Raw genomic sequence first — 10,079 nt, 5'->3', positions numbered from 1 at the left:
AGTCAAATCTAAAAGGGGGACAAGTATATTGCAGAGATTTTGAAGGTAATATGTTAGTGTTATTTAATTTGAATTTAATAGCTTTTTATAATGATGATTATATCTCCTTGCATAATCAAGGCATCAATACTTAAAAGCCATCATTAATAGCGATGCTTTTTGTGCATTTTTGGAGAGATGAAGATTGGCAATTCATCTTAGCCAAATTGCCCACCAAACTAGTTGTGACGAATTGCAGTGATCTTATTCTTGTTGTTCATTTGTGGAAATAAAGGAAAGGAAGATCTGTATGATGGAGAGTAGTAGCCAAGAAGAAATGTAACAACAAAATGAACGATATTAATCATCATTTATTATTCATTTCTCAGACAACAACATGAAATCTATAGCGCCAAGTAAACAAAAAGACAAAGAAAGAACAATTGTTTTAACCCTAAAATGCATTTTTTTTTGTAGCTCAACAAATATGGAGAGAAAAAGTATTCATGTTTTCAATTAATGGAGGTGCCACATTTATAAGAGACTGCAAGATATGCAAGACACATGCAAGAGAAAAATGACTGATTATAATTTTTTTGAAAAAGAAACATCCTCCCTTAGATTGTTGGGAAAAAAAATCAAGTTGAGCAAAAGATTACGAATTAAAAAATATTATCTGAAAGTGCACAATTGTTGAGATCCAACATATGCAATTTTGTGAAAATTTGTAGTGCGAGATAGCTATATTTTCTAAAAACCCCCTTTTCCTATTCCTTCTAGAATCTAGATGGTAGAGAGAGGTAGCCATTTTTTTTTAAAGGAAAGAACAAAAACATAGCACTTTCAGCCATGGAAAGGGAGAGCTTGTTAGAGAAATAAAACATCATAGCCCACTATTTTTTGTACAAGATAAATCCACTCAGTTAATTTAGGTTTTTTGTGCCTCGATATTCTCTCACTACAAAACTCTACATCATATGGCTCTGCATTAGATGAGTGATACATATTGCAAAGATACAAAGTTGTTAATGGCATAAAAATTTCAAGCTCCACCAATATGTTGTAAGACACCTGTATTAGGTCACATAACAACAACATGCATGCAACCATGTGAACTATTGCTATGATCCCATTTGTTTGTGCTCCTCGGATAGGTAGACTTTCCTTATTTTCCCCCTATTTTAAACTAAAAAATTACATAGACTGTTAGCATAATTAAGCAAAACCAATCATAAAATAGCAATAAAAATAGAAAATTGTGAAAATTGTGTTTTAATAAAATTATTTGAGAGTACCATAGTTTAAATTTTTTTGGCACAACTTCCAGAGCATAGATTAATTGGAAAGGAGGCGAAAACTTTAGTCTCCGCCTATAAATATGTTGGTGTAAATATGCATTCACTATTTACACTTACTTATGTTTACTTAGGTTAATGCATATTTTTTATTATTTATTTATTAGCCACCTAGGAGTATGCATACTCTTGTGAGTTGTCATGTTGACAACACAGGAGTTCACACCTCTTTTATGCACATGGTGTCTACAACATAGGAGTTAGCACACTAATTAAGCACATGGTGTCTACAACCTTCTCATTCTTATCCACTCATCTAGAATGATGCATAAGGCATGTACTTAGTTGTCATGATGCTTTTCTTATCTCCTAGTTCTTTCTAGAGACATTCTAGGTGCTTCCTGAGAGGCCTTTATATATTGGCTCTCCTAGCGTGTTTGCACATCATATACTGAAAAGAGCAATGTATTAGGACATACTCTGATTATTTGATTATATCCATTTTTGGTCTATAGTTGTGCTTGTGTTTGAGTTCTTAGTTCCTGGGTGAATTTTGCCCTTAGGCAAATTCTTACATGGTATCAGAGCTATACCAAATTCTTACATGGTATTAGAGCTTTGAGATTTTCTCATCACATAGATGTTCGAGATCACTTGTTGCTTTAGCACCTCAGCCTAAATCTAGAGTACTACAAAAATTGGGAGCATCTAGAGCCAGATCTGACCTCGCCATTGCAACTGGAACATTGATTTGGTGAAAATCAGCTATAAAGTTGGCTACCCTAGGCCAAATTCGATTGTGAGGTAATTTTTTTTTTGCAAATTGGCACTCGAAGGACCAATTTGCAGCATTGGTGTGATCATTTTAGATTTGTACATTTAATTTTTAGATCTACATTTTTTTTCATCTACATCTCTGCTATTTTTTCGGATTTGCATTATTTTTCAGAATTTTTTTGGCCATAGGGCCATAGGAGAGATTTTTTGCAGGTGAAGATTGGAGTTTATTGGTGCAAATCAGATATTTGCATCATATTCATAAGGTCAAAAAACCCCTAGATCGGATATTGTTTCATCCAAATCGGACATCTGAGGCAAAATCTAGAGTCATTCAATTTTTGGAGGAGCAGCAGTAATTCGAAAAAAATAACAGTAGCAATGATTTTCAAATAGCGATATCTCCCTCATACTGACTCCTTTTTGTGAGCAATTTTTTGTTTGTTTTGGGGTAGAATTTCGTAATCTACACATTGGTGTAGGTGGTTTGAGATATTTGCTTTTGAATTTTTTTGCAACTCACAAAATCTTGATTTTTGCCACGCTCATCTGGACTCCAAATTAGGTTTCATTTTTTTTTATAGTGCATATTTTTTCTATCTACTTTCTAGATTTGTAATCATATTATAGGTTCTGTAAATAGAAATACTACTTTCAGAAATAGGCCCTAAATTGGCAAGTGGCTACCAAGTGCCTAAATCATTCATTAAGGGGGGTTCTTTGCTTTATCTTGATTCTTTGGAGGTTACATTGATTGGTCCATCATGGAAGAGGCAGATTTCATTTACTTGACCCCATAAAACTATCAGGAATGGAGTCAACTTGTTGTTAGATATCTCAGTCAGCACAATGCACTGCCCTATGTGACAGATCTTGAGTATCATCCTAACAAGAGTCTCATCATTTGGCATAGTCTCTTTCTCTTTATGGTTGATGACATTCTGGATATAATGTCCAACATTAAGTCATTTGATCCATATGTTTTTTGGATGTATCTTTGGGAGCACTATGGAGATCCAACCATTCCTCCATTCCCAGAAGATCTCCTGCCTCCAGTTGCAACTGACTCCTTTTTAGACGAGATCACACCTCCAGCTCTTGTTGCTCCTACTGATCTTGTTCTAGTCACAAATGCTTTAGATTTAGTGTAGCAGGACCATTTATGTCTTCCTACTCTACCTTCATGCTACAACTTTCTTTCCACCCTTGCAGGCTTGTTCATGGAGTCTCACATTGAAGATGTGGGAGACATTATTGATGATATTCATCTTCTCTTTGAGGCAAATAATTCATTCATTGCCACAGTGACAGATTCATGTACTTCAACACAGTAGGGTACACATGGTCTTCTAGCCTCAGGTGATGACTTCCTGACTAACATTTCAACTTTGTTTGTAGAGTCACACATAGCCGATTTGGAAGACTTCTTTGATGATCTACTGCTTCTCTTTGCTGAGGACAACCCTTCTATAGTTATTGCGAGGGCTCACTCTAACCCTCATCTCCATTCTCTACATGATCAGTCTTTGCAGGCTGATTTGATTGTGGATACTTATGTACAACATTTACAGGAGGTCTCTTTGTCATTAGAGAAGATTGTTGATTTTTTGAAATAGGTTCTACATCACTCCTTGTTCGATCTGCCCTTCTTCTCAGTAGTTTTGGAGGAAGCCATCATCAACATTGACACGGGGACACTTGAACAGGTTTCAAAGACACTGTTCATCTTAGATATTCCTTCTCCATATAGGGGACACATTTCCTTTGTACCCTTACATTTGTTTCTTCCAAAGGGGAGGAACATCATTAAAAGGTCATGGATCAGCTTCTTCATTGGAGCATTTCTCACTGGTCAACACACTACTTTGGGGGGCGGGGGGGGGGGGACTACCTCATCTCCTTGTTCTCCTTTTTGGGGGGGACTTTTTCCTCTTAGGGGGTTTTGTCCTTCTCCATTTTTCTCTTGTATATACTGGATGTATGTCATAATGGGGGGGGGGAGGAGTCTTGATTACTCCATCCATCCATGCATCCCTTTTCATCTCTCTTTTTGGGGAGGGTTTTTCCTGTGAGGTTTTCCCTTTTTCCCCACTTTATGAGAGATTGCATTTCATTATGTACATGGGTACCTAACATGGCCTAGTAGTTGAGACCCATCATGCATTGCATCCTAGTTTTTGTAAGCTTAAGGGCATTCCCCTGAGTTGCACTTAAGGGTGGGTGTTGGTGTAAATATGTATTAACTATTTACACTTAATTAAGTTTACTTAAGTTAATGCATATTTATTATTATTTATTTATTAGCCAACTAGGAGTATGCATACTCTTGTGAGTTGTCATGTTGACAACATAGGAGTTTGCACCTCTTTTATGCACATGGTGTTTACAACACAGGAGTTAGCACACTAATTAAGCACATGGTGTCTACAACCTTCTCATTCTTATCCACTCACCTAGAATGATGGATAAGGCATGTGCTTAGTTGTCGTGATGCTTATCTTATCTCCTAGATCTTTCTAAAGACATTCTAGGTGCTTCCTGAGAGGCCTTTATATACTGACTCTCCTAGTGTGTTTGCAAATCATATATTGAACAGAGCAATGTATTAGGACATACTTTGATTAATTGATTATATCCATTTGTGCTCTATAGTTGTGCTTGTGTTTGAGTTCTTAGTTCCTGGGTGAATTTTGGCCTTAGGAAAATTCTTACATGGTATCAAAGCTATACCAAATTCTTACAAAATAGGAAGAACTAATAATTTGAAAATTTACTATTTATGAGCAAGTTCAACTCTCAAATATTATATAGTTTGTCTTGCATTGTAGAACCTTTGATTAAAATAACAAACATATGAGTCATTGTCATCTAACAACAATAAAAATATAATAATAAAGACCTTGAAACAATTAGTTTCCATTTGAGAATTAATTCCTTTAAGAGTTGTAAGAGCTCATTTTAGATTTTCCTCCCAATTGAAAAGTATGTCAAAACAACAACTATACACACATAAAATAAAAGAAATTTAAATAAACAAAATGTAAACATGTATACTCTCATTAGAAAGAAAACATGGTACACTAATAATATCCCAAATGAATCTAAGACTTAAAAAGGAATATTAACTTTAAAATATATAGAACATATTTAAATGATTTGAAAAGATTCTTGTGTAATTGAATCAAAATAGTCCAAATTACAATTATTAAGAGCAAGTGACAAAGTAAATGCGAGACTTGAAGAAGAAGGTACTAGACATGAACTTTTCAACCTTTCACTCATTTATATTGTCTTGTGTTGTTGAGGGGGTATTTTTTTGTCTAAGCATGAAAGCGGGTGAGCTTTTGAATGCCTAGTTTTATAGATTATAAATGCCACTTTTGGTTTTGATATTGCTCGCATAAATTAGAAATATTGGAAAACAACCCTAAAATAAAAAAGGTAATATTTCAAAGTAGATATTTATTATCTTCATAATGTTTATGGGAAAGTGGGGCCTGCATCACATGCTCTAAATCCCCTTCACGCACTAGCAAAAATCACTTGTCCAATCCCATTTTAGTTGGAAAAAAAAACACACACACAAAAAATAAAATATAACATACACATTGTATATATAACCAAAGGTTGGAAGAATTGGATGGAATGGACTAAATGTAATTGGAGATAAAATGATCCATTATTTTTAAAATATGATAAATGAGAGTTAAAAAACATATGTATGACATATAATTTATGGCAATATTTCTTCTTCGTTCTTAATCAAGTAACAATAGCTACAATTTAAGCTTGATATTCTAAAACAAAAGCATCATATTTCCTATATCTTGTGTTCTCTAGCATTGCAACAACAACATGCAAGTTTGTTCAATACAAATATTTAATTTGGTGTATTATTCTATACCAATAAACACATGAAGATAAAGAGATAGGTAGAGGTGAAGATTGAGAAATTTCCAAATAAGTAAAGAGGACAGAAAATGGAAAGGTAAGGTTGGAAAAAATAGGTAGAAAATATTTTTATTTTTTTCAAAATAGACAATTTTGTAAAATTAGTTTTTATATATTAAATATTTCAGTTAAATAGTTATAAAATAAATAAGTATCTATTTTAATTTTAATTGTAATTCTAACTTAATTTTAACTATATTTTACACAATAAAATATTGATAAAATAAATCACACATATATTAATTAAATATAATACTAAGTCTAATACTAAGTATTTTTGAATACTAAGTCTAATAAAGAGTTCACACATAAACAAGTGAAATTTAACAAAATAAAAAACATTAGAAATTCATAGAAATATTTTTCATGTGCTCATTTTTTATTGGCTAGATGAAAGAATTTTGAATTAAAAAAAAAAAAACCAAAAAAATAAATAAATAAAGAAAACCACTAATAAGAATAGGATAGGAAATCAATCATTATTTATTTTATAACCTAGAAAAATAAGGAAGAATGGATACATGAATGAAAACTAAGTTTATAAAACTATTATACCTTGCTAGTTAATAGGTTTAAGATGAATGCTTAAAAGAACTTAAATGTGAATCAATAGATTTCTTTTTTTGTAAATAAATGGTACATTTTAGAAGAAAAGGTATGAGGTATATTTCATATTCATTAGTTAAAAATTGTAGATATAATGTTAGTTGAAAAGGATAGATATAATGCTATGAAATTTTAGAAGAGATATTATAATTTTTTTATTATTATCCTCCTTATATTCAAAATATGCAATTGTAACACAATAAGAAAGAGATTATTGTCCTCCAATAAATTATTCAATTTATTGCTTTGCAATTATGGCATAGCAATTGTAAGACATGGATTATTGTCCTCATTTAATATTTTATATATTATTTTGCAATTTTGGCATATGTTATCATAACAAGGACTGGCTACTGGTTTTCCTATTTTAGGTAGAGGGATTTTATCCTTCGTCAATGTTATCCAATTTATTTTTTCCAGTAGGCCTTGGATTATGGTTTTGTTTTCACCCACATCTTATTCATATTTAATCTCCATTATCATAGCATGTCTACATAGAACCAACATTGGAAATGTCACTCCCATAATTATTCAAGCACACACAAGCAATTGTAACAAAAAATTCAACAGATGCATGATTCCATCAACGAGTTTATGTGCTATAAAATCTCATATAGCAGAACTTAAAACTATTGAGCTAGAAATTGGATGTTTGTAATGACTGAAGATTTAGAAACCATACTTTTGCATTGTTAAAGTCTGTTGGTTGATATTAAGCTCTTTGATACCCCCTTTTGTTCAGTTGTTTTCAAAGTCAAATCTAAAAGGGCGACAAGTATATTGCAGAGATTTTGAAGATAATATGTCAGTGTAATTTAATTTGAATTGAATAGCTTTTTATAATGATGATTATATCTCCTTGTACAATCAAGGCATCAATACTTAAAAAGCCATTGTTAATAGCGATGCTTTTTGTGCATTTTTGGAGAGATGAAGATTGCCAATTCGTCTTAGCCAAACTGCCTACCAAACTAGCTGTGACGAACCACAATGATCTTATTCTTGTTGTTCATTTGTGGAAATGAAAGAAAGGAAGATCTATATGATGAAGAGTAGTAGCCAAGAGGAAATGTAACAACAAAATGAACGATATTAATCATCATTTATTATTCATTTCTCAGACAACAACATGAAATCTATATCACTAGGTAAACAAAAAGACAAAGAAAGAACAATTATTGCAACCCTAAAAATGCATATTTTTTTGTAGCTCAACAAATATGGAGAGAAAAATTATTCATGTTTTCAATCAATGGAGGTGCCATATTTATAAGAGACTGTAAGATGTACAAGACACATGCAAGTGAAAAATGATAGATTACAATTTTTAAAAAAAGAAACATCCTTCCTTAGATTGTTGGGAAAAAAAAATCAAGTTGAGGAAAAGATTACGAATTAAAAAATATTACCTGAAAGTGCACAACTATTGAGATCCAACATATGTAATTTTGTGAAAATTTGTAGCGCGAGATAACAATATTTTCTAAAAACCCACTTTTCCTATTCCTACTAGAATCTAGATGGTAGAGAGAGGTAGCCTTTTTTTTTTGAAAGAAAATAACAAAAACATAACAACTTCAGCCATGGAAAGGGAGAGCTTGTTAGAGAAACAAAACATCACAACCCCACTCTGTTCTGTACACGATAAATCCACTCAGCCAATTTAGGTTTTTTGTGTCTTGATATTCTCTCACTACAAAACTTTGCATCATATGGCTGCATTAGATGAGTGATACATATTGCAAAGATACAAAGTTGTTAATGGCATGAAAATTCCAAGCTCCACCAATATGTTGTAAGACACCTATATTAGGTCACATAACAACATGCATGCAACCATGTGAATTATTGCTATGATCCCATTTGTCCATGCTCCTTAGATAGGTGGACTTTCCTTATTTTCCCCCCATTTTAAACTAAAAAATTACATAGACTGTAGACATAATTAAGTGGAAGCAATCATAAAATAGCAATAAAAATAGAAAACTGTGTTTTAATAAAATTATTTGAGAGTACCATAGTTTAAATTTTTTTGGCACAACTTCCTAAGCATAGATTAATTGGAAAGAAGGAGGCAAAAACTTTAATTTCCGTCTATAAATAGGCAGAACTGATAATTTGAAAACTTACTATTTATGTGCAAGTTTAACTCTCAAATATTATATAATTTGTCTTGCATTGTAAAACCTTTGATTAAAATAACAAACATATGATTCATTGTCATCTAACAATAATAAAAATATAATAATAAAGACCTTACTCAATTTCCATTTAAAAGTTAATTCCTTTAAGAGTTGTGAGAGCTCATTTTGGATTTTCCTCTCAATTGAAAAGTGTGAGACATAAAATAAAAGAAATTTAAATAAACAAAGTGTAAACATGTATACTCCCATTAGAAAGGAAACATGGCGCACCAACAATATCCCAAATGAGTCTAAGACTTAAAAAGGAATATTAACTTTAAAATATATAGAACATATTTAAATGATTTGAAAGATTCACGTGTAATTGAATCAAAATAGTCCATATTACAATTATTAAGAGCAAGTGATGAAGTAAATGAGAGACTTGAAAAATAAGGTACTAGACATGAACTTTTCAACCTTTCACTCATTTATACTCTCGTGTTGTTGATGGGGATTTTTTTGGGTCTCAGCATGAAAGCGAGTGAGAATTTGAATGCCTAGTTTTATAGATTATGAATGCCACTTTTGATTTTGATATTGCTCGCATAAATTAGAAATATTGGAAAACAACCCTAACAAGGGGCGCTTGCACCAAAGTTCCTGCCTTCATGATTTTAGGGTTGATTGAAGTAGGTTTTGGTTAAAATATAATGTATTTAATTTAATAAATATAACAAATAAATAGTAATGAGAAATATAATATTATAGTACTAAACTCAATTAAATTACAGAGTATAGTTAGTATATTATTAAATGATATAACTGCAATGATATATATTAATTAAAGCAGTAAAATAATATATAAATAAACATTATAGTATCAATTAACATAATCAGATTTCCACAATCCATTAGTATGTGAGCAATGTTTCTGGATTAGATTGTGTGAGTTTTTTTAGCATCAACGTTTCGGATCATACTACATGATCCATCATCAGGACAAGAGAACATTATAGTATCATGCTAAATTAAAATCAGATGACATCGTGAAGAAGATGAGATAACATATTTTTTGAGCTTCATCTTGCTATCTTTTGTTTATGCTAGAAAACTAGCTAGGTTGAGAAGCCATGCAAAACTATAAGGATCAGTAATCATTTCGAGAAATAAAAAATAAAAAATATAATATATGTAATGTAATGTAATCTATAATATTATAATATAGAATAAAACTTAGTTGTAAATTATATAAAATAAAAGATATTAGAATGTAATAGCTTAATTCCTAAAGTTTTTATAATGTTCTTAAATAAACTTTAATAAATAAATAATTATGAATAAAATA

The sequence above is a fragment of the Cupressus sempervirens genome, chromosome 5 (assembly GCF_028749045.1).
Source record: "Cupressus sempervirens isolate cs-2001-9-10 chromosome 5, ASM2874904v1, whole genome shotgun sequence".
Lineage (NCBI taxonomy): Eukaryota > Viridiplantae > Streptophyta > Pinopsida > Cupressales > Cupressaceae > Cupressus > Cupressus sempervirens.
Note: the sequence above shows the minus strand (reverse complement) of the source record.